Raw genomic sequence first — 26415 nt, forward strand, 5'->3', positions numbered from 1 at the left:
TAGAATGGCTATTCTCTCCTCCCCCTGCCAGAAACAGGAGGGGAACTCCCTCTGGTATTTATTGTGAGAACCTGTAGGTAAAACTCAAGGCCCAACCCCCCAAGGCAGGACCCCGCCCCCTTTGCTCTCTAACCCCCAGAGTTTTTAATTTTCAGACTTGTCCACATGGAGCCTCCAGCAATTTGTCAGTTACAGTTTAGGTTTCCTGCCATTGCACTGGTTCCCAAGGACATTTCCCCTGGTGGGATCCACCCATCTGTCTGCAATTTTGGAGGTTTGCCCCGTGACCTCAGTTCTCTGATAGATTCTGTTTGTTCAGCTTTTCTCTTTTGAGTCAATGGGAGAGATGACTTCCAAGCTCCTTACATGCTGGGCTGGAAACTGGAAATCCTTCGATATTTTTTTACAGATGAGTTGAATAAATGCTGTAGGAATGGACAGCTATTGGTTGCTTCACTACACTTTGCTCTAGTTTTGCAAATCTGAACTGTATTTTAATCAATCACAACATAATTGTACAGAAAGAGATGCACTTTCATACCAGCGAAAGGTGCTTCTTAAACATGATGATGATCCCCTGTGATTGACTCTTTTACTACACCAGATTGTTTGCATAATACAGAAAGCAGCATGTGTAAGTTATATCACCCATTTTAGTCCATAACTCCCTAAACTAAAAGCGACATATTCTACACGTATTGATCATGGTATGGCTAAGCTACAGTGACAAATGCTTCTTACATATTAGAGGTGTACTCCTCTCCCACGGGAACGGTTTGGGAGGAGGCACTTGACCAGTACGTATGGCAAAAGAGCCTGCAGAGACCTGGGTTCCTCCTGTGTTTGGCTGCTGCAGTGTTGTTCTGTCCAAGTGCTTGAAATGGGCTCACTTCAGCCCACACTTCAGCCTCACTTGTCCACACTTCAGCCTCAAGAAAGAGGAAATCTAGAGAACAGGCAAGTAGAGATCACTTACTTCTTGTAAGTGATGCAGAACTTGCACAATCACCTCTGCTCATCTCCGCTGGCGCAAACTTAGTCCAGTGGCCAACTGACTGTGAGGGAGGCTGGGAAATGTAGTCTCTAGCTGTGTGGCTAGATATCGGGAGGATGGACTGAGGACCAATTAGCGATCTTCTCTAACACTGCGTGACTCTGTGCCTGTGGAGAACATAGCCTTGCTTAGAAGTTTTAAAATGCATTTTGAAGTCCAACAAAAGTACCTGTGTTTATAGATGATATCAATATTAGTAACTTTCTCTTCTTAAAAGTATGTTCAAATGAAAATCTTCCACTAAATACATAGAAGACACTCTGGAAAATGCACTTTAGTGATTTTGTGGAGTTTCAAAGACTAATCAGTATGTAATCTGGATGCTTGCTGTTTAGTTAGGAAATACTGCATGTGATCGAAATGTGAAGTGTGTGTGTGCCTGTGTGTGTGTGTGTGTGTGTGTGTGTTGGGGGCATGGTTTCAGATGAATCGGTTTTAACATAGTGTTCCATCTGAAGAAATATATGCTGCAGTGGCCCAAAGTAACTTAAAAGGAATTTTAATATTTTATGTGCATTTCTAAAGAAATGTTAAGGAGATCTGTGTCATAACCCACACAATTATTTTTAAGATATTATCTGTCTTCCACACTTCTTTCGTTCTCCGCATGTTCCCGACGTCCACCTTTTATGGCTTCTGTCTTCTACCTCCTGCCCGCACATCTGGCTCCGTGTTATTTAGATCAGTTAAGAATTTTCACAGTTTCATTTCTGCTTTGCTCATCACCTGGACTGTCCTCAAGAAAGAACCCAGGGCTGAGCCAGGAAGCAAAACCCCCTCCCTGTTCTTCATGCATCTCCCTGTCTCCTAATTTTGCATCACAGAAAATACCAAGAACTAGACTGGCACAGAAAGGGTGCCTGAGATGGGGGGGGGGAGGGGAAGTCTGCGCAGACGGAACAAGCAGGCTGTGAACGCTTACGCGTTAAAACGCCTTGTCTCCACCGTACGTGTGTCATTAAGAGCTCTCGTGAGGATACTGTGGACTGCTATAACTCCAAAACAGATGGAAAGTCTCTCAGTTTAAAAATAGTCTCAAAGCTGGGTTTATACAGGTGTCCCACCTGAAGGCAGAGCTGAACAAATTAAGGCTCACAGTGGACTGAGAAACTCTAATCTGTAAAGTGCAAAGGGAAGGGAAGGGAACTAAGAATTATTGAGCACTTGCTCAAGTATTGTGTTAAGCTCTGTAAACAATGTCATGTCATTTAAAACCCCCGTCAACCCTTCGGATCAATGTTCTCAGCTTGGAGATCTACAGACCATATTCTTGCTAGTACATGAGTGGTGAGATTTTAAAATGCTTGTGTGTTCACGTCAAAAATAACATTAAAATGTCTAACACGATGTAGTGTAAATGCCTGACCATAAGCTCTTTGAACGTAAGTGCCTGACATTAAGCTTTTGACCACAGAAGCATCCATTTCAGAGACATCATCTCCTGTACATAGACTGCCAGCTGTGTGACACGGTTAGTAGCTAAACAACTAGGTAAGGAACAAAGCTGACCCCCTTCCCATGAAGTTCCCCTTTTAGAAAGTCCTGGGTAATCTCGATAACTGACTGCTGGAGTGGTCCCACTTTTCCCTCCTGCACCCTAATTCCCACCTCATGTTTTAAATTTGCCAATAAAGAGTGAACCCATAAAACACCCTAGGCACCCACCCTGAGACCCCAGTAAAGGCAGAGCCCCAGGTGCATGCTGCCTCTCTCTCTCTCTACCCGTGACCTTGCTGCGTGGTTCCGTACCCACCAGAACCTGTGAGTAATAAACCTTGTTTTCTCCAGTGCCCTGATGCTTGTTGCTGAGGTGCATCTTGCAATCATAGTAAGAATGACAAGGGCTGGTCCAGTCACTACATTGGTTCTCACTGGGAAATGTCTGGGGACCTTGCCATAGGTAACATGGGCCCTGGTGAATGCCCTCTGGCGTTCCCGGGGATAGCATCACTGTCAATAGGATGAGACCAACACAAAACCCATGAGCATATTCTGGATCATCAGGAGGATTTATTTTATCATCAAATACTTACAGCCAAAGAGTCACACAGTATCTCAGTGCGCTACTTTAATTGAGGTAGACTAGTGAGAAAGGCACAAAGGCAGACTTAATAAATGACACAAGTATGCCAAGTAGAGGCCCAGAGATCTCATATTGTATGAATGAGTGATGGCTTTGCAGGAGTTTAGATTCAGAATAGGGCTAAGGGATTTGAGTCATCACCTGGCATGTGGTAGCAAAGTCATATTCTAAAGGACATGCATCATGGCAGTATCATGTTAATAACTGGGTACAAGCAAGACAATATCGTCACACTGTTAATGCTGTTTCTTTGAGTTTTGTTGTTTTTATGAGTATTGTAACAAATTTACAGTTTTGTGTTGATTTATATCAGTGTGGTAAATTGGATTATTCGTCTCAATTTTTCAGTCCTTCTCTATTATATTATTATACAGCCAAGCTTGTGTCCTGTGCCTTTGCAGTGCCTTCCACCAGAGAAGACAGAATGTTATAGGAGGCTGGGAAAAAAGCAACCTATATTATGTGGCAGTGAAACATTGGCAAAACTGTCACTTTCTTATTTTTTTTAAGATATTTTTCAAAATGAGATCTTTTATGCATAGTTTTTATTTATATAGTTTAATGCTATATAGTAGGGCATAAGAGTTTATAACTGTTATATCTTTTTTTTTTTTTTGGCTGTGTTGGGTCTTTGTTGCTGCACGTGGCTTTCTCTAGTTGCGGCAAGCAGGGGCTACTCTTCGTTGCAGTGCACAGGCTTCTCATTGCAGTGGCTTCTCTTGTTGCAGAGCATGGGCTCTAGGTGCATGGGTTCAGTAGTTGTGGCACGTGGGCTTCAGTAGTTGTGGCTCGTGGGCTCTAGAGCGCAGGCTCAGTAGTTGTGGCGCACGGGCTTAGTTGCTCTGCGGCATGTGGGATCTTCCCGGACCAGGGCTTGAACCCGTGTCCCCTGCATTGGCAGGCGGATTCTTAACCACTGCACCACCAGGGAAGCTCCAAAACTGTCACTTTCAATAACGTAAAGGCCAAAAAAACCATGTACCTAATGAACTTATAGCACCGGACAAGGAGGTTCTGAATCAGAATGTGGACCGTCCGGGCGGCTGCGATGCGCTGCGTTTGGTAAGGTTCACCAAGACAGTGATGCGCTCGGAAAAGAATTGGCCAGTTCGTAAGCAAAATTGAGAGGGAATGTAGGGAGGCTAGAAGTTCCAGCAGCTGTAGGGTTGATAAGTAAAATTGTTCCTTGTTTCCAATCAGTAGAAGATAAGATTTTTAAATGCCTTGTATTTGAAAGACCTACTAAAATAGCCTCAGGGAAATGACAAAATCCAGGTATAACCCCATTAAGACAAACCTCCGGGCAATGTCTGACAGTAGATACTTTTACCTGGACAAAACAACTTTGAGAAAAGTGGCTAAGTGCTCTTGATCAATATCTGGATTAAGAAGAGCCACATCTGGCCCCAGTGTAGAGCACAGATTCTGAACCTTGAGCCTCGTGCCGTGATTGGATGAGGCTTACGGCATGTTTTGAGGGGTGGGGAAGAGTACACTGCACACGGATGCAAAGTGAATAATTACTGTGAGCGAGACTGTGGGGCCGTCCAGTGCCTCTGAGAGAGTACACAGAGTGTGTTCCACTGCCCCGTGGAAGCCAAACCTGGGGGGAATGTTAATGAACATGACACAGGATGAGGCTTTAAATATGTATGCATGACTTGGTTTGGTCTTTGCAGTCCCATGATACATCATTAAAAGAAATACTCAAAGCCAAACCAACCAAACAAGCCCTAAAACCCATACCCCGTGTTGCCTCTGGTCTCAGAATGAAGACGCGGGTGTGGGGAGCAGAATCCTTTTCCAGTCCAGCTGAGATGAGCCCAACCCTACTGTGAATTGAAAACAAACTCATTCATCAGTTGCTGAGACTTGGGGGTTGTCAACTCTGCTGCATTGTTACAGTCGACCAACACAAATGGCATAAGAAGCATAAAAAACTTCATACCTAGTTTTAGATTTACACATAACTCAGTAGCATTAAGTTAGAAAACATTTTGAATCAACACGAAGGTTCTGTTTTTTAAAAGGTCTCCATATATTAATCAAGTCTTAGAAACCCTGCCTTGGAGAGTCCTGTTTAACCCCATTTTATGGATGAGGAAACTGAGGCAACTCAAAGAGGTCACAGGGTCTGACCAGGGCCTGCCTGACTTCATCATGAAGATTTTTCTTTCTTTTTTTTTTCTTTTATAAATTTATTTATTTATTTTTGGCTGCATTGGGTCTTTGTTGCTGTGCGCGGGCTTTCTCTAGTTGCGGTGAGCGGGGGCTACCCTTCGTTGTGGTGCGCGGGCTTCTCATTGCGGTAGCTTCTCTTGTTGCAGAGCACGGGCTCTAGGTGCGCGGGCTTCAGTAGTTGTGGCTCGCGGGCTCAGTAGTTGTGGCTCGTGGGCTCTAGAGCACAGGCTCAGTAGCTGTGGTGCACGAACTTAGCTGCTCCGCGGCATGTGGGATCTTCCCGGACCAGGGCTCGAACCCGTGTCCCCTGCATTAGCAGGCGGATTCTTAACCACTGCACCACCAGGGAAGTCCCAAAGATTTTTCTACTATACGCCTTACTGCTGCTTTTTATTAGCTTTAAGTAACTTCCCTTTTGTTTAGGTGATTATTAAATTAAAATTTGACATAAGAGCATACAGAGATCAAAGGAAAGACAAAAAAATGTTTTCCAAAAGGAAAGATAGAAAGGACAAAGATAAACTGCCAGATTCAAATGATGAGACCTGGCAGAATAGCTATAACCAAGACCTAGAGTTATCCAAATCCTGTCAGATCTTTTCACCATCAGAGAACTGTGTCTCATGTGTCTCTACCCTTAGCAGCTAAGAACTGCTTTCAAAATACTTCAAAACCTGTGACCATTCACCAGTTTCGACGCTAATATTCCCAGTGTGCAGCCTGAGAAAGGCCGCGCTGCGGGCAGTGTGGAGTGAGGCCTGGAAACCAAAGGGCAGACTCCAAAACAAGCAGGTCCTTTTAACGTTCAAGAGAGATTTTCTTGTTTAAGTTTTCCTCATTGGAGCATAATTTGAGTAGTTTCAGATGTGAATCGCATCAGGAAGGGGGGAAACCCCTCTAGAGTATTATTTTTTCACGTGGCTTGGTGTTAACAGGCCCTTTTAAACGTGGAAGAAACTCATAAGCTCCTTGGGATAGTTTTTCACACACTGTCTGTCTGGAACCCTGTTGTCAGTCAGGCCGTGGTGAGAGTCTTTGCTTCCTTAAATCATTGCCTCTTTGGGTGAGGAGAGACCCTCAACGCCACAGGTGTGTCAGCAGCCCCAGGTCCGCCCTGTCTGCCTTGGGGGACCTGTGGTGAGTACACGGAGGGGAGTTGATAACAAGAATGTGTTGTTGATGAGCATTGCTTCCTCAAGGAAAGCTGGGGGAGTGCTCAGCGGTGAAAAGAAGAAACGGGAAAACTCATAAGAAAAGGGGGAGGTTAAATCTCTCCCCCAACCACTGATACCCAATTTCCTTCACTTTAGAAAACTCCTTCTTTATTTCTGAAACATCTCAAAAGATGCCCACTTCTTAATTTACTGATCATCTCTTGGGAAAAGGAATCCCCACTTTCGTAGGACACCCTGGGACACAGTTGCTCTGGAAGCAGTTTTCAGTCAGAAGGACAGTTACCCCATGGATTGGGGGTCTCTTTCAGGAGGAAAAGCACAAGCACCGTGGTTCAGGCTTGGGAGGTGAAACTCCTTACAAAGGCCGCCCTTTGCAGCTCACTCACTGTCCTGGGAAGGTCCCTCTGAAGTTTGGAGTTTCTCTCCGCGAGTCTCCTGTCCTGGCCCTTTGTCACCGATGGCCTCTGGGACAGAGAGCAAGGGCAGGCTTTGTTCTGCAACATCCTCAGGAAAATAACACTTCAGTCACTCAAACCAGCATTGATAAAAATCAAGGATTTTTTTTTTGACAAAACTGAGACTCCCACAGATACTTTAATTATTGATTAATGGATTGATTGCTCTTTCCACGATTGTAGGTGCAGCCACTGCATTTCCATCTCTGCCTCTTCTACCTTCCCCCACTCTTTTCTCCGAGTGCTCGTTCAGTTCTTCGTGTCATGGGAATAGAGACACAGAAAATGAGGGCCGCTGGGAGTTTTGGAAGGAGTGAGGTATCAGTCATCTTCTCAGTGTAGTTTTTGCAGTAGACTTTCATTAAAACCCACGTCACGTTGAGCTTCTAAGATGTTTGAAACAAACTGATAGGAGCAAAATGGATGTAAACACGCATTTTGACAATTTTAAAACATATTTGAGTGAAATATCACAATATTCTCAAAAGCTTCAAAATACATGTCTAATACTTTTTATTGAATTAGCCTTTGTTTTCTCTGATCTAAAGTTAGTTGTAAAGTGATTATAATAACTGTTAGATACTTGACAAAATGTGGCGTATTTCTGAGGCATAAATCTGAAATTAACACTGAAACTGGATATAGTTATGTCTTATGTAGGACACTGTACAGATCTTTGTCTTTAGTAATTCATTTTGGGTAGATATATTAGGTTCTTTTTGTTTTAAAATTCTTTCAAAATTATTCTTTACCAAGTATTTTAACTAATTTATTTTTATTAAAAATAAAACTTTCTCGAAAAAAGGACAAGAAAATTCCCCACACAACCAGGTAGGATGAAAGAAAGAAAGAAGAAGAAAAGAGGAAACAGGAAGGGACCAGCACCCCTGGTGGGGAGCTGAAGGGAAAGAGAGGTCTCCGCACTCAGAGAAGCCCCTCTCGGTGTGGAGATCAGCTGGGGCAGAAAAGGGCCTTTGGGGGGTCAGAGGAGAACACAGCAGGCGGTCTGTGGAAGGCAGGACAGAGTAAGGGCTGCACGCAAGGTCCCTGCCGCAGCCCTGCGCTCCCTGGCCTGAGTCGTGTGTCTCCTTGTGCAGAGGGGGCCGGGTGCTGCAAAGTGGGGTTTGGAGAGTGAACCCAGGGAGGAGACAGCCTGAGGAGTAAGGAGCCCCATGACCAGGAAAGTTCTTGGAAGAAGCCCGGGACCACAGAACCAAGCCGCCATTGTTGAGAGGTGCGCAAGGAGCGGGGCGGCCGTAGCAAACCCCTGCCAGCCCGCTGGCCCCTGCCTCCACGGGCACTGGAGGGGATCCCACCAGAGCGAGCATGTCCCAGTCTGCTGCAGCTTCCTGCCGGGCTCTGCCGCTGCAGGCACTTTGCGTGCGCCCCAGTCGTGGCTGCCTTATCCCTCCCCAGCCTGAGCGAGTACGTGCCCCAATCAGCCGCTGCTTTCACCCCCTCTCACCTGAGGGTGGCCCGCACGAAGAGGAGGGGCAAAACTAAAGCTGAGCCCCAGGGACTGTGCGACTAGGGAAGAGGAACAGAAATCTCTCTGTGCAGCTGCACAAGCCACGGATTAAATCCCCGTGGTCGGCTTGGTAAATCCTGCGTTTGTGGAATATCTGAACGGACGACGAGTGTTCCCGCAACTGAAACCGGCCTAGCTTTAGCAGCAGTGGACGCTGGGGGCAGGTACGTGCAGGAGTTGGGCCAGGTCAGAGCCTGAGCTGCCGCCACAGTGCCCACCGTGGGTCCAGAGACCAGCCTAGAGGTACTGGAGGGCCTCCTGGGCAGGCGGGGATTGACCGTGGCTCACTGTGGGAGCAAGAACACTGACAGAGGAGGCGCCAGGAAAATATTATTATTACAATTTTTTTGTTGTTTTTTTGTTTCATTTTGTTCTGTTGTTTTGGAGGTTTTTATTATTTTTTTTTAATTATTAATATATTTTTATTTTTCTATTTTTACTTTATGATTTTGTGTTTTCTTTCTTGTTTTTGTTTTTGTTCTTTGTTTTGCTTTTTGTTTGTTTTTGATCATTTCTGTGTGTTTGTTTTATGCTTTCTTTGCTTTTTTTAGTTTGCTGCCTATTATTTTGTTTTTGTTACTTTTGTTTATATTGTTTGTTTTTGTTTTTGGATTCTTTTGTTTGGTTGTTTTCTTTATTTCTTTTTTTTTTTGTTTTTGTTTGGTTTTGCTTTTATCATTTGCCTTGGGTTTTGTTTGTTGGTTTGATTTTTTTTTCTCCCTCTCTCTCTCTTTTTTATTTAGTGGCCACACAGCTTGTAGGATCTTGGCTCCCTAGCTAGGGGTCAGGCCTGAGCCTCTGGGGTAAAAACACCAAGTCTGAGACACTAGACCACCAGAGAATTCCTGGGTGCAGGGAATATTAATTGGCATGAGCTCTCCTGGAGATATCCATCTCAACACCAAGACCTAGCTCCACCCAACTGCCTGCAGGCTCCAGTGCTGGACACCTCATGCCAAACAACCAGCAAGACAGGAACACAACTCCACCCATCAGCAGACAGGCTGCCTAAAGTCATAATGAGCTCAAAGATACCCCAAAACACACCACCTGACACAGCCCTGCCCATCAAAGGGACAAGACTCAGCTCCACCCACCAGAGTGTAGGCACCAGTCCCTCCCACCAGGAAGCCTACACAAGCCCCTGGGCCAACCTCACCCACCACGGGGCAGACACCTGAAGCAAGAGGAACTATGACCCTGCAGCCTGCTGAAAGAAAACTACAAGCACAGTAAGTTAAACAAAATGAGAAGACAGAGAAATACATTGCTGATGAAGGAGCAAGGTAAAAACCCACAAGACCAAATAAATGAAGAGGAAATAGGCAACCTACCTGAAAAACAATTCAGAGTAATGATAGTAAAGATGATCCAAGATCTCAGAAATAGAATGGAGGCACGGATCAAGAAGATACAAGAAATGTTTAACAAGGACCTAGAAGAACTAAAGAACAAACAAACAGTGATGAATAACACAATAACTGAAATGGAAAATACACTAGAAGGAATCATTAGCAGAATAACTGAGGCAGAAGAACAGATAAGTGAGCTGGAAGATAGAATGGTGGAAATAACTGCCAAGGAGCAGGATAAAGAGAAAAGAATGAAAAGAAATGAGGACAGTCTCAGAGACCTCTGGGACAACATTAAATGCACCAACATTTGAATTTTGGGGTCCCAGAAGAACAAGAGAAAAAGAAAGGGTCTGAGAAAATATTGTAAGAGGTTGTAGTTGAAAATTTCCCTAATATGGGAAAGGAAATAGTCACCCAAGTCCAGGAAGTGCAGAGAGTGTGCACTTCAGGATAACCCAAGGAAAACACGCCAAGACACACATTAATCAAAATAACAAAAATTAAATACAAAGAAAAAATATTAAAAAGCAGCAAGGGAAAAGCAACAAATAACATACAAGGGAATACCCATAAGGTTATCAGCTGATTTTTCAGCAGAAACACTGCAGGTCAGAAGGGAGTAACAGGATATATTTAAAGTGATAAAAGGGAAAAACCTACAAACAAGATTACTCTACCCAGCAAGGATATCATTCAGATTCGACAGAGAAATCAAAAGCTTTACAGACAAGCAAAAGTTAAGAGGATTCAGCACCAACCAAACCAGCTTTTTAACAAATGCTAAAGGAACTTTTCTAGGCCAGAAACACAGAGAAGAAAAAGACCTGCAAAAAACAAACCCAAAACAATAAAGAAAATGGTAATAGGAACATACATATCAATAATTACCTTAAATGTAAATGGGTTAAATGCTCCAACCAAGACACAGACTGAATGGATACAAAAACAAGACCCATATATATGCTGTCTACAAGAGACCGACTTCAGACCTAGGGACACATTCAGACTGAAAGTGAGGGGATGGAAAAAGATATTCCATACAAATGGAAATCAAAAGAAAGCTGGAGTAACAATACTCATATTAGGCAAAGTAGACTTTAAAATAAAGACTATTACAAGAGACAAGGAAGGACACTACATAATGATCAAGGGATCAATCCAAGAAAAAGATAAAACTATTGTAAATATTTATGCACCCAACATGCAAGTACCTCAATATGTAAGGCAAATGCTAACAGCTATAAAAGGGGAAATCGACAATAACACAATATTAGTAGGGGACTTTAACACCCCACTTACACCAGTGGACAGATCATCCAGACAGAAAATAAGGAAACAGAAACCTTAGATTACACATTAGACCACATAGATTTAATTGATATTTATAGGACATTGCATCTGAAAGCAGCAAATACACTTTCTTCTCAAGTGTACATGGAACATTCCCCAGGCTACATCCCATCTTGGGTCCCAAATCAAGCCTTGCTAAATTTAAGAAAATTGAAATTGTATCAAGCATCTTTTCCAACCACAATGCTATAAGATTAGAAATCAATTACAGGGGAAAAAACTGTAAAAAACACAAACACATGGAGGCTAAACAAAATGCTACCAAATAACCAATGGATCACTGAAGAAATCAAAGAGGAAATCAAAAAATACCTAGAAACAAATGACAACGAAAACACGAAGACCCAAAACCTATGGGATTCAGCAAAAGCAGTTCTAAGAGTTTGAATTTATAGCAATTCAAACTCACCTCAAGAAATAAGAAAAATCTTAAATAAACAACCTAACCTTACACCTAAAACAACTAGAGAAAGAAGAACAAATAAAACCCAAAGTTAGTAGAAGAAAAGAAATCATAAAGATCAGAGCAGAAATAAATGAAATAGAAACGAAGAAAACAATAGCAAAGATCAATGAAACTAAAAGCTGGTTCTTGGAGAAGATAAACAAAATTGATAAATCTTTAGCCAGACTATCAAGAAAAAAAGGGAGAGGGTTCAAATCAATAAAATTAGAAATGAAAAAGGAGAAGTTACAAATGACACTGCAGAAATAGAAAGGATCCTAAGAGACTACTAGAAGCAACTATATGCCAATAAAATCAGCAACCTGGAAGAAATGGACAAATTCTTAGAAAGGTACAACCTTCCAAGACTGAACCAGGAAGAAATAGAAAATATGAGAAGACCAATCACAAGTAATGAAATTGAAACTGTGATTAAAAACCTTCCAACAAACAAAAGTCCAGAACCAGATGGCTTCACAGGTGAATTCTATCAAACATTTAGAGAAGAGCTAACACCTATTCTTCTCAAACTCTTCCAAAAAAATGCAGAGGGAGGAACACTCCCAAGCTCATTCTCCGAGCCCACCATCACCCTGATACCAAAACGAGACAAAGATATCACAAAAAAAGAAAATTACAGGCCAATATCACTGATGAACACAGACGCAAAAATCCTCAACAAAATACTAGCAAACTGACTCTGACAGCACATTAAAAGGATCATACACCATGATCAAGTGGGATTTATGCCAGGGATGCAAGGATTCTTCAATATACGCAAATCAATCAATGTGATACACCATATTAACAAATGGAAGAATAAAAACCATATGATCATCTCCATAGATGCAGAAAAAGCTTTTGACAAAATTCAACACCAATTTGTGGTAAAAACTCTCCAGAAAATGGGCATAGAGGGAAGCTACCTCAACATAATAAAGGCCATATATGACAAACCCACAACAAACATTATTCTCAATGGTGAAAAACTGAAAGGATTTCCTCTAAGATCAGAAAGAAGACAAGGATGTCCACTCTCGCCACTTTCATTCAACATAGTTCTGGAAGTCCTAGCCACAGCAATCAGAGAAGAAAAAGAAATAAAAGGAATACAAATTGGAGAAGAAGAAGTAAAACTGTCACTGTTTGCAGATGACGTGATACTATACACAGAAAATCCTAAAGATGCCACCAGAAAACTACTAGAGGTAATCAGTGAATTTGGCAAAGTTGCAGGATACAAAATTAATGCACAGAAATCTCTTGCATTCCTATACAATAACAAAAAAAATCAGAAAGCGAATTAACTAAACAATCCCATTTACCATTGCAACAAAAAGAATAAAATACCTAGGAATAAACCTACCTAAGGAGGCAAACGACCTGTATTCAGAAAACTATAAGATACTGATGAAGGAAATCAATGACTACACAAACAGATGGAGAGATATACCATGTTCTTGGACTGGAAGAGTCAATATTTTGAAAATGACTGCACTACCCAAAGCAATCTACAGATTCAATGCAATCCCTATCAAACTACCAATGGCATTTTTCACAGAATTAGAACAAAACATTTTACAATTTGTATGGAAACACAAAAGACCCCAAATAGCCAAAGCAATCTTGAGAAAGAAAAACGGAGCTGGAGGCATCAGACTCCCTGACTTCAGACTATACTACAAAGGTACAGTAATCAAGACAGTATGGTACTGGCACAAAAACAGAAATATAGATCAATGGAGCAGGATAGAAAGCCCAGAGATAAACCCAGACACCTATGGTCACCTAATCTATGACAAAGAAACAAGAATATACAGTGGAGAAAAGACAGTCTCTTCAATAAGTGGTGTTGGGAAAACTGGACAGCTCCATGTAAAAGAATGAAATTAGAACACTCCCTAACACCATACACAAAAATAAACTCAAAATGGATTAAAGACATAAATGTAAGTCTGGACACTATAAAACTCTTAGAGGAAAACATAGGCAGAACAATTTTTGTCATAAATTGCAGCAAGATCTTTTGTGACCCACCTTCTAAAGTAATGAAAATAAAAACACAAATAAACAAATGGGACCTAATGAAACTTAAAAGCTTTTGCACAGCAAAGGAAACCATAAACAAGATGAAAAGGCAACCGTCAGAATGGGAGAAAATGTTTGCAAATGAAGCAACTGACAGGGGATTAATCTCCAAAATATACAAACAGCTCATGCAGCTCAGTATCTAAAAAACAAACAGTGCAATCAGAAAATGGGCAGAAGACTTAAATAGACATTTCTCCAAAGAAGACATACAGTTGGTCAAAAAGCACAAGAAAAGATGCTCAACATCACTAATTACTAGAGAAATGCAAATCAAAACTACAATGAGGTATCACCTCACACTAGTCAGAATGGCCATCATCAAAATATCTACAAACAATACATGCTGGAAAGGGTGTGGAGTAAAGGGAACCCTCTCACACTGTTGGTGGGAATGTAAATTGGTGCAGCCACTATGGAGAACAGTATGGAGCTTGCTTAAAGAACTAAAAATAGAACTACCACATGACCCAGCAATCCCACTCCTGGGCATATAACTGGAGGAAACCATAATTTAAAAAGATGCATGCACCCCAGTGTTCTTTGCAGCACTATTTACAATAGCCAGGACATGGAAACCACCTAAACGTCCATCAACAGAGGAATGGATAACGAAGATGTGGTACATATATACAATGGAATATTACTCAGCCATAAAAAGGAATGAAATTGTGTCATTTGCAGAGATGTGGATGGACCTAGAGACCATGTTACAGAGTGAAGTAAGTCAAAGGAAAAAACAAAATCATATAATATCACTTTAATGTGGAATCTAGAAAAAATGATACAGATGAACTTATTTGCAAAGCAGAAACAGAGACACAGACATATGGATAGCAAGGAGGGAAGGGGGGGATGAACTGGGAGATTGGGATTGACATATATACACTACTATGTATAAAATAGATAACTAATGAGAACCTACTCTATAGCACAGGGAACTCTACTCTGTGGTGACCTAAACAGGAAGGAAATCCAAAAAAGATGGGATATATTTATATGTAGAGCTGCTTCACTTTGCTGTACAGCAGAAACTGATACAACATTGTAAAGCAACTAGACTCCAACAAAAATTAATTTAAAACAAGTCTTTCTCATTGAAAAATTTCAAATAACTCAGAGGTACATACGAAATATTCAGATCTCCCTGGTAACTGTTTAACACTTTGTTGTATAGTTTTACAGGTGCATTTTTACACACATGGATCTTTAGCAAGTTTTTCTCCCCTACTTTTCATTGGTACATAAAATTGACTTCATTCTTCCAAACAATTACATAGTATTGTATGTACTAACATTTATTTAACTGTCTTCTATCAATTGGGTGTTTAGGTTATTTCCAGTTAATTTTCTATTGCAAACAATGTTAAAACAAACAAGTGTGTATGTATACATTTTTACACACCTTAAGAAATTTTTGCAGGAAAGAGTCCTAGAATCAAGTGATATACTAGCTTAGATGTTATGCATTTAAAATTTTAGTAGATGTTTTCTAATTATTCTCCAAAACAATGTTACCAGTTTACAATTACATCAAAAATAGATTTAAAAATTTTCTGAAATACCTTTGGATTTTTATACAATCATAGCCATTTACCATAAAAAGGACACTTTTAACACTTTCTTTCCAAGTCATATACTTTTTTTTCTCCTTCCATTTACTAGGACTTCCAAGTGCATGTTCAATGAAAGTGGTGATATCAAGCATCCTTGTCTCGATCTTATTTTTAGTGGGACTGTTTCTATAGTTTTACCAGCAAATGTAATATTTACTGTGGGTTTTGGTAGATATCCTTTGTCAGATGAAAAGAGTCATATGGACTCAATGCTTGTGTCCCCCCGAATTTCATATGTTGAAGCCCTAAGCCCCAGTGTGCTGATGTTTGGAGGTGGGGCCTTTGGGAGGTCACTGGGTTTACATGAGGTCATAGGGCGAGGCACCCGTGATGGGATTAGTGTCCTCATAAGAAGAAGGGGTCTTGCCATGTGGGGACACGTGAGACAGTGGCCATCTGCAAGTCAGGAGGTGGGTCCTCACCAGAACCAGAGCGTGCTGGCACCTTGCTCCCAGACTTCTACCCTCAGGAACCGTGAGAAACAGATTTCTGTTGCTTAAGTCACCCAATCAGTAGTGTTCTCCTATGGCAGCCCGCGCTGACTAATACAAGAGGTTTCTTTTGGGTCAGTCGGGGTGCTGTCAGCTGCAAGTAACCAGAAAGCCCAGTTAAAACGGGCTGAACCTCTAAAGGCATCTGTTCCCTCCCTTAAGGACGTCAGCGTTTCCGGGAATTCAGGGCTGGGTTCCTGTCTCTTCGCTCTCCAGCTCTCAGCTCATTTTGTTCCCCTTTAGCTACTCCTGCCTTCCCTCGTGGTCTAGACACTGCCGCCACTGTTCCATGGGTCTGACTCAGATAGCAACTTTTGAGGCAGAAGTGGGAGTGTTTGTGACTTTTTCAGAGTGAGGAAGGAAGCCTTTCCAACCCTCTGAAGCATACTTACACTACTGTGTCACCATCCAAAATTGAGTCATAAACCAAAGGCCACCATGATTCGCTTGCTTCAGTGAAGGCCTGCCCTTGGGTCTGGGGGAGTCCAGCCTTCCTGGAAGATTGATTGCATTAGTTATCTATTGCTGCCTAACAAATTACTCGCCAAATTTAGCTGGTTGAAACAGCAGCCCTTCATCACTTCACACAGCCTGTGACAGCTGGACTCTGGGGGGCTTGGCTGGTGGTTATGGCTGAGGGGTCTTCAGTGAGGTGACATAGGGCTGTCAGACAGAGGCCCTCTTCCAGAACGGCTCACCGCCGTGGCCTCCGGGGGCCTCCGTTCATGCCGTGGAGCCTCTCCACCTGGCTGCTCAGACGAGGCAAGCCCCACGGAGACAGCAGGGAAACAGCTGCACTGTTGTTATGACATAATCTCTCAAGCCAGTCCCACTTCAGTCACTAGGTAGGCTCCACTTCTGAGAGAGAACAAGCAAAGCTCTTGTGGACATATTTGAACACCACCACGACTGCCATGAGAGGACAGTGGGTAAAGGTGGCAGTTCTTTCAGGAGGGAAGAAGTGCAGGTGACTGATGGCACAACTAATGATTTTTTCTACCTTCCAGTCCTAGTTTGCTAGGGTTTTTATTTTTTTTAATGATGCACACTCGAATTTTATCAAACATTTTTTCAATTGCGGAAATAAGTGTCAGTTTTTTCTACTTTAATCTTTTGATGTGTTAGATTACATTATTTGATTTTTCTAAAGTTGAAACACCTTGTTGCTAATAGGGTACAATCTTTAATGTCATTCTGTATTATTTTTTTTTGTACACTGCTGACTTGATTTTGCATCTGCATCCAAGGTGAGATCAATTTCTTCTTTATGCCTTTATTGTCCTTATCTAGTTCCGGTGTCAAGGATATACTAGCCTCATAAAATAATTTGATTTTTTTTTTTTCTTTTTCTATTCTCCGAGCAACAGGCTACGTCTAGCCGTCTGTCTTGCTGTTTGTTATCTTTGCTCAGCCCATTGTGCCTTGGGGATGTCTTTCAATCTGAAAATTTGTCTTTCTTCAGTGTATGGAGCTTCTCTCACTGCTTTTCTTTTTTTAATAGCCAAATTTAGCCTCTGGCTCCATAAGGATCCCACAGTTATAGTTTCCCTGCTTTATTTAGAGAACAGGTTTTCAGGCTTTATTCAGGTGAAAATGCCACAGTTTCTGTGGGGTCCTAGCTCAGTACTTCTGCAAAATTTTAAGTGAGTACCTGTCTAAGAGTGCATGGCTCGGTTAACCTTTAACCGAGGTTGCTGAAAGTGTTCTTGATGGGAGGATGGTAACTCGCTCTCTGACAGTCCTCAGCTACATGTGCTTGGGGTTATGGACACTCACCTCTGGTTTCTTCTGAAATCCAATTTCATTTGCTCTTTGTCCTACAGAAATTCTTCAGCATGTGTGGTTTGATGATAATACTTGTCCTTGGTTTCTAGCACTGTTATGGACTCATTCCTTTTAGTGTTTATTCCCTTTGAAATTTCCATGAGATTTGGGGAGGAAAAACTACATAAACCTTCACGTAGTTTTAGTCAGTCTGCCATTTAATTGTGAGTCTGTTGCTGCCACACAGTGTTCACATAGCACTTGTGTGAACAAGCATGTCCTCCGACGTGCCACTTAGAAACCAGTGTCTTGTAAGATATGCGGTATAAAAGTAACATATGTATATTAGAGAAAACTTGGGAAATGCAAAAGCATGAAAGGAAGGAAAAAAGATCCAATCACCTCAAAACAGTGACTTTTATCAGGCTTGGGAATTTTCTTGTAATCCTATTAAATAAATATTTGTAATCATAATATATATATATATATTTGTATCTTTTAAATTTAGCCTTATACCAGAAGTGTCTTTTACTGTAATTGCTTGTTTTGTAATGATTGTATTATTTTTTAAACCACAATTTCCATGGTTCTAAAGTCTTATTTTTAAAATTTATGTCCTTTCATGTTCTTTAGAGCATGTTGTTTTATTATTTTACATGGAATTTTCTTTTAGTCCTTGAGTGGTGTTTCCTATGACCAAGGATTGCTCACCTTTTATCTTTCTATGATGCTTTCCATTATTTTCTTTGCTGTTAACATGTTATTTCTTTACCATAGGCAACTCTACCAAGATGTTCTCTTTCATCTGTTAGTGCGTCATCTTGATTCCCTTCTGACTTTTCTGAAATCTCAGAATGTCGGAGTGGGGTCTTGCTGTTCTGGCTGCTTTTTGGAAGCCTGAGGGTCTGGATAAAGAGGGAAAGTGCAGTGAATACCCGATCAATCATATTCAGTGAATGAGTTCGGGTCTCTCTTCTACAATTCAACATAAAGCCCTGTAATGGATTAATTCCATCCAGGCAGTGGCATTTCCTAGGCTCTTAGACAGGATGTAGCCCTTCAGCTAAGTCACTCCCTTCCCTCCCACCAGCTTGCCCCAGGAGCTGTCCGTCCTCTTCTTTGGCTTCTTCTATAAAATAATAGTTTTATTAAAATGTAATTCACACGCCATAAAATCCATTCTTTTAAAGTGTACAACTCAGTGTTTTCGGTATATTCACAGAGTTGTACAACCATCACCACTAATTTTAGAACAGTTTCATTATCTCCAAAAGAAACCCTCCCCCGTTAGCAATCCCTCCCCATTGCCCCTTCCTCCCCCACCTGCACCCTACTTTCCTGGGACTCACTCATCTACTTTCTATGGATTTGCACTTTCAGGACATTGTATATAGATGGGCTCATGCAGTATATGACCTTTTGTGATTGGCTTCTTTCACTCAGCATGATGTCTTCAAGGTCCACCCATGTTTTCTGTTGCTGTTGTTTTTTTTTTTTTTTTTAAATAAATTTATTTATTTATTTATTTATTTTTGGCTGTGTTGGGTCTTCGTTTCTGTGCGAGGGCTTTCGCTAGTTGCGGCGAGCGGGGACCACTCTTCATCACGGTGCGCGGGCCTCTCACTATCGCGGCCTCTCTTGTTGCGGAGCACAGGCTCCAGACGCGCAGGCTCAGTAGTTGTGGCTCACGGGCCCAGTGGCTCCGCGGCATGTGGGATCTTCCCAGACCAGGCCTCGAACCTGTGTCCCCTGCATTGGCAGGCAGATTCTCAACTACTGCGCCACCAGGGAAGCCCTTTTGCTGTTGTTTTTAACTGTGACAGGAACTCTTAATGTGAGAGCTTAGCAGATTTGTACGTGTGTACTGCGGTACTGTTGTCTGCAGGCACAGTGTTGTACAGCAGCTCTCTACAAGTTACTCGTCTTGCATAGCTGAAATCTATACACGCTGGTGAGCGGCTCTGCAGCTCTCCCACCCCAACCCCTGGGGCCCACTGCTCTATTATTTGCTTTTATGGATTTGACTATTTTAGACTCCTCATGTAAGTGGAATCATGTAGTATTTGTCCTTTTGTGACTGGTTTATTTAACTTGGCATGATGTCCTCAAGGTTCATCCATGTTGTCACATATGGCAGGATTTCCTTCATTTTAAGGCTGAATAATATTCCATTGTATGTATATACCACATTTTCTTTATCCACGTTGTAGCATGTGGATGTACTTCATCTCTTTTTTTTAAAGATTTATTTATTTGTTTGTTTGTTTATGGCTGCGTTGGGTCTTCGTTGCTGCATACGGGCTTTCTCTAGTTGCGGCGAGCGGAGGCTACTCTTTGTTGCAGTGTGCGGGCTTCTTATTGTAGTGGCTTCTCTTGTTGCAGAGCACGGGCTCTAGGTGCGTGGGCTGCAGCAGTTGTGGCTCGCTGGCTCAGTAGTTGTGGCTCGAAGGCTCTAGAGCACAGGCTCAGTAGTTGTGGTGCGCGGGCTTAGTTGCTCCGCGGCATGTGGGATCTTCCCGGACCAGGGCTCGAACCCGTGTCCCCTGCATTGGCAGGCAGATTCTTAACCACTGCACCACCAGGGAAGTTCCATCTTTTTTTATTTCCAAATACGATTCTGTTCTATAGCTATAGCACATTTTGTTTATTCAACATCAGTTAATGGGCATTTGGGTTGTTTCCACTTTTTACCTTTTTCGAATAATGCTGGGATGTCTCAGGGGTTTTAAGAGGGGAAAATCCCAAGGATTTTGGTCCAGGAATTCTTAGACAGGGCTGTAGGAGGTTCCCCTGGGTCTCCCCACTCCATCTTCCTACTCCTGCAAGTGGACTCGCCTTGTTTTCCATTCTCCTTTGCTTTCTGTCCTGGTAAATCCTCATTTACTGCTCTCTGTACCTCATGTTGACTGCTCCCCAGTGTCTGCCATGTCTTCTCCTGGTCAAGAAAATCAAGAACAGAGAGCCAAACACTTTCCCCTGTCAGTGGCGAGATGCTGACAAAGGGCTCTTCCTTCTGCAAGAGTTTGCTGCTTTTCTTGTCCACACTGCCTCTCCTCTATCCCAAATGAGCCTCTCCCCAAACTGAGTAGGATTCACAAGAATGTTCAGGATGCCATCAGCTCTCCTTTTTCGCTTCCCCACTGTCTGGAGAGCTAGGAACTCATCCAAATGACATAATTTATTGGTCTCTCTCTTGCCCTGACTACCACTTTTCAAGTATTATTATAAGAAGTTGGCCTTCTGAGTGCTGGCTTTTTCCTTCTGTTTTTACCTATTTTTGCTCATTTCATTAGTTTTAAGGGGAAGGACATTTTGCAAGTTGGCTTCACTTTTTCTGGGAAAGTCTTCAGGTGATTCTCCAAAAAATTTACAAATTATTTAATTGCTAGATAATAGTCCAGTGAGTGAATGTAACATGATTTATTAAAGAACCCCCCCCCCTATTTTTGGACCTTAAATTTGTTTCCATTTTTGGCTATTATAAATAATGCTTGGAGGAGCAATCTTTGCAAAAATCTTTCTGTTTTGAGACCATTTTCTTTGGCTAAACTGCCAAATGTCTAATTATCTGACCAAAAACTAGGATAGTTTTTAAGATCCTTGGAACATCTATGCCAAATTGTGTCCCAAAAAGATTGTTCTAATTTGCACTCCCACCAGCATGGGTTAAGCATGCCTCTCCAATCGAATCCTTGCTTTTACTAAAACAAAGCAAATCAACAAAATGCACAACTAACTTTTGTTAGAATTTATAGTGCTATGGGGGTTTAGAAAGAGTAGACATAATTGCAATTGCCTTAAAAGGCATAAAAGTGTGACAGTGCTATTGTTATTATCATTGTTGTTATTGTTTTTTATATGTGTACTTTTAAATTATTTATTTCAACCAAAAACGTAGAAAGACGTTTGTTGGATTGGTGTGAGCTAGCAAGTTTGAGTATAATTAAGTAGATTTTTCAGAATCTTGACTTCATCCGGGCCGCTTTTTAACAACTTTATCAAGGTAGACATATATACTGAAACATAGCATATTGCATATTTTAAAGTGTACAGTTTGATGAATTTTGACATGTACACACTTGTGAAAGCATCACCACAGACAATAATGAACATTTCCATCACCCTCGTTTTGTTTTTTTTTTTTAATTTCATTTATTTAATTTATTTATTTTTCGCTGCACTGGGTCTTCGTTGCTGCGCGCAGGCCTTCTCTAGTTGCAACGAGCAGGGGCTACTCTTTGTTCTTTCACCGCGGTGGCCTCTCCCGCTGAGGAGCACAGGCTCCAGGCGCGTGGGCCTCAACAGCCGTGGCACACGGGCTCAGCAGCTGCGGCACACGGGCTTAGTTGCTCCGCGGCATGTGGAATCCTCCCGGACCAGGACTCGAACCCGTGTCCCCTGCATTGGCAGGCGGACTCTCAACCACTGCGCCACCAGGGAAGCCCCACCCTCGGGTTTTCTGTTGGCCCTTTGTATTCTTTCCAGATCCTTCCTGCCCTCCCATTACCCCATTGGCTTTGTGTCACTAAAGATTAGTTGGAATGTTAGAACGTTTTAAGTACGTGGAATCATAAATCATCCACTCTTTTTTGTCTGGCTTTTCTTTCAATCAGCATGATTATGCTGAGAGTCATCTATGTCCTGTTTCCAGTTCAGAGCTGTTCCAGAAAAGTTGCTGTGAGCATTTGTGCTATGCAGCTTGTGTAGAACACGGGCTTTCTCTTCTCTTGGGTAAATACCTAGGGTGGAAAGAGTCAGCCACAGGTGGGTGTATGCTTAACTTTTAAAAAAGCTGCCAAACTGCTATCCAAAGAGGCTGCACTGTGTCACATCCCACCAGCGAAGTATGAGTCCCCTGTCCCCTACATCCTTACCAACACTTGGTGCAGTCAGTCTTTTGAGTCTAGAAATTCTAATTCTAATGGGTGTGTAGTGGATCTCACTGTGGTTTTAGCTTGCCAACTGGGTTACTTTGATGCTGTAATGAAGCAGAGTTATATAAGGGCTGTTCTGTCCCTTTGTAGTTTGGTGACATGGGGTAAATTATTTAATATCTCTGTGCCTTGCTTTAGGTCATCTAAAAAATGAAGATGATGAAAACTGTACTGCATACTTTAACAGAGTTGTTATTAAAATTAGTGGACGTAGTGAATGTAAAATGCTTTATAGACTACATAAGTATTAGATATTATGATGATGGTTAAATTGCTGCATGATTTTAGGCAAATCACTTCAACTTATTTGACAATTACTTTCCAGCCCTATAAATTGAGGGGCTAAATAGGGTGACCTTTAAGTTTCCTTCAAGTACAAAAATGTTCTTGTCTAAAAAGTATACTGATGTTCCAATACCACATGTATGTAACACATTTATGGAAAGTACTCTTTAATGTGGAAAAAATGATAGCTAAACATTAAAAAACCATGTGTACTTTGTAATTTCTTATTATCTTAACTATGCCAGATTTTAAAATTCTACCACAGATTTCCATTCTTCTGTGTCCTATGTGGGGATAGTTAGTAATAAGTTGTTCCTTTATTTCTGTAATTAATCTGATCCAAACAGAAAGCAATTTTAGCATTTACGCAGAAACTCATCTTTTGTATTCCGAATCTTCAAAATAATGTGATAATTTCACTAAAAATCGTGCAGTCAGTTCAAAGTATTTTTGCAAAGTTTAAAAAACTGTATCTGTTTATTCAGATCAAGAGCCAGGCCAAATTTGGGGATGATAAAAGGTCTAAGAACCACATTTATTTGGATTTGTATATAAATGAAATCATTTAAAGAAATACCTAACTGAAATTGAGAAGACCAAATGAACTGTAGTCTAAGCTATTAGGAAGATGCCAGGCTCCTTATTTTAATAATATCTGCCAAGCATCTGTTTTATTACTTAAAGTCAGGTAAACAAATAATATGAAATTTGATAGAATAGCAACTCAAACTTGACTGTCAAATTATTAAGAGATTTAAGAATATAGTGTCTTGTACCTAATTCATGTATGTCTTAGTAGTTGACTCAAATACATGTTTATTCCCTGATAATTTCAGTGTCTTCACTGATATATTATGATAACAGTTTAATTGTGTGCTTGGAAATATACTCACAGTATCATTTTTTCTTCACATTTCCTTGAATGCATTATAATTTATCCATATTTCATAGGGTTTAACAGTCATATTTAGACAGATGATGGATAGTAGAAAGAAGGAGCCGAGTCCTTCCTTCCTATTCTCTGGTGTTTAACAAAATTACAACCATTGGTCTCTATTTCTGTTTAAAAATTCTATCTTTCCAACATTTTTTTTCATTTTTATTTATTTGTTTACTTATTTATTTTTGGCTGCATTGGGTCTTTGTTGCTGTGTGCGGGCTTTCTCTAGTTGCCGCGAATGAGGGCTACTCTTTGTTGCGGTGCGCGGGCTTCTCATTGCGGTGGCTTCTCTTGTTGCGGAGCACGGGCTCTAGGCACGCGGGCTTCAGTAGTTGTGGCGTGTGGGCTTCAGTAGTTGTGGCTCACAAGCTCTAGAACGCAGGCTCAGTAGTTGTGGCACACGGGCTTAGTTGCTCCATGGCATGTGGGATCTTCCCGGACCAGGGCTCGAACCCGTGTCCCGTGCATTGATTGGCAGGTGGATTCTTAACCACTGCGCCACCAGGGAAGTCCCCAACATTTTTTAATTGAATATGTTTGACATATAACATTGTGTACATTTAAGGTGTACAATTTGTTGCTTTGATACATTTGTATAATGCAATATGATTGCCATTGTAGTGATATTTATCACATTACATAATTATAATACAATATTGTTGTCTATATTTATTATACTGTACATAGATCTCTGTGGCTTATTTACTGCTCATTGCAGGTTCACACCCTTAAACAACATCAATCTTATCCCCCCACCCCCATCCCCTGGTAACTGCCATTTTACTCTCTGATTTTTACGAGTTTGACGTTTTTAGATTCTGTGTATAAGATTAATCATACAGTACTTGTCTTTCTCTGTCTGACTTATCTCACTTAGCATAATGTACTTAAAGTCCACCGGTGTTGTCACTAATGGCGGGGTATCTTCTTTCCTCATGGCTGAATAAAATCCCACTGTTTATATATACCAGATCTTTTTAAAATTTATTCATCTGCTGATGGGCAGTTAGGTTGTTTCCATATCTTGACTATTGTGTATAATGCTGCAGTAAACATGGGAGTGCATATATCTCTTTAAAATACTGTTTTCATTTCCTTTGGGTATATACCCAGTAGTGGAATTGCTAGATCATACGGTAGATATATTTTTAATTTTTTGAGGAACCTCCATATTTTTTCCATGGTGATTGGACCAATTTACATTCCCACCAACAGTGTATAATTGTTCCCTTTTCACCATCCTCATCAGCATCTGTTGTCTCTTGTTTTCTTGATGATGGCCATTATAACAGGTGTGAGGTGATATCTCATGGTGGGTTCAACTTGAATTTCCCTGATGATTAGTGATGTTGAGCATCTTTTCATATGCCTGTTGGCCATTTTGATATCCTCTTTGGAAAAATGTCTATTCAGTTCTTCTGCCTCTTCTTTAATTGGATTGTTTGGGTTTTTTGTTATTAAGTTATATGAGTTCTTTATATATTTTGAATATTAACCCCTTATCTGATATATGGTTTGCAAAAATTTTCTCCTATTCCTTTTATTTTGTTAATTGTTTCTTTTGCTGTGTGGGAGCTTTTGAGTTTGATTATAGTTCAGTTTATTGATTTTTGTTTGTATTGTTTGAGCTTTTGGTGTCATTTCCAAAAAATCATTGTCAAGACCAATACTGAGGACTTTTTCCCTACATTTTCTTCTAGGAGTTTTATGATATCAGGTCTGTGTTTAAGTCTTTGATCCATTTTGAGTTCATCTTTGTGACTGGTGTTGAGATTGGGGTCAAATTCCATTGTTCTGCATGTGTCTCTCCAGTGTTCCCAGCCTATTTATTGAAGAGACTATCCTTTCCCCATTGGGTGTTCTTGACTCCCTTGTTTAATATTAGGTAATCGTGTATGCTTAGATTTAATTCTGGGCTCTCTATTCTGTTCCACTGGTCTATGTATCTATTTTTGTGCCGATATCATACTGTTTTTATTACTACAGCTTTGTAGTGTAATTTGAAATCGGGAAATTTTGTCCTTGTTTCTCAGGATTGCTTTGGCTGTTCAGTTCCATGAAAATTTTAGGATTGTTTCTTCTATTTCTGTAAAGAATGCCTTTGGTATTTTTTTGGGGGGGTGGGGGGGGCGTGTTGAATTTGTAGATGGCTTTGAGTAGTATGGACATTTTAACGATATTATTTCTTCTGATGCATGAGTGTGAGATGTCTTTCCATTTGTTTGTCTTCTTCAGTTTCTTTCAGTAAAGTCTTGTACTTTCCATTGTGCAGAGCTTTCACTTCCTTGATTAAATTTATTCCTAAGTATTTTATTGTTTTTGATGCTATTGTTAATGGGATAGTTCTCTTTATTTCTTTTTCAGATGTTTCATCATTCATGTAAAGGAATACAACTAAGCAACTGATTTCTGTATGTTGATTTTATATCCTGCAACTTTACTGAAATTGTTGATTAGTTCCAACAGGTTTTTGGTTCACTCTTTGGGGTTTTCTATATATAAAATTATATCATCAGCAAATAGCAACAGTTTTACTTCTTCCTTTCTGATCTTGATATCTTTTATTTCTTTGTCTTGCTAATTGCCCTAGTTAGGACTAGCAAACATATTGGATAGGAGTGGTGAGAGAGGGCATCTTTTTCTTGTTCCTTGATCTCAGAGGAAAAGTTTC

Source organism: Eubalaena glacialis, chromosome 2 (genome assembly GCF_028564815.1).
Source record: "Eubalaena glacialis isolate mEubGla1 chromosome 2, mEubGla1.1.hap2.+ XY, whole genome shotgun sequence".
NCBI classification, from domain to species: Eukaryota; Metazoa; Chordata; class Mammalia; order Artiodactyla; family Balaenidae; genus Eubalaena; species Eubalaena glacialis.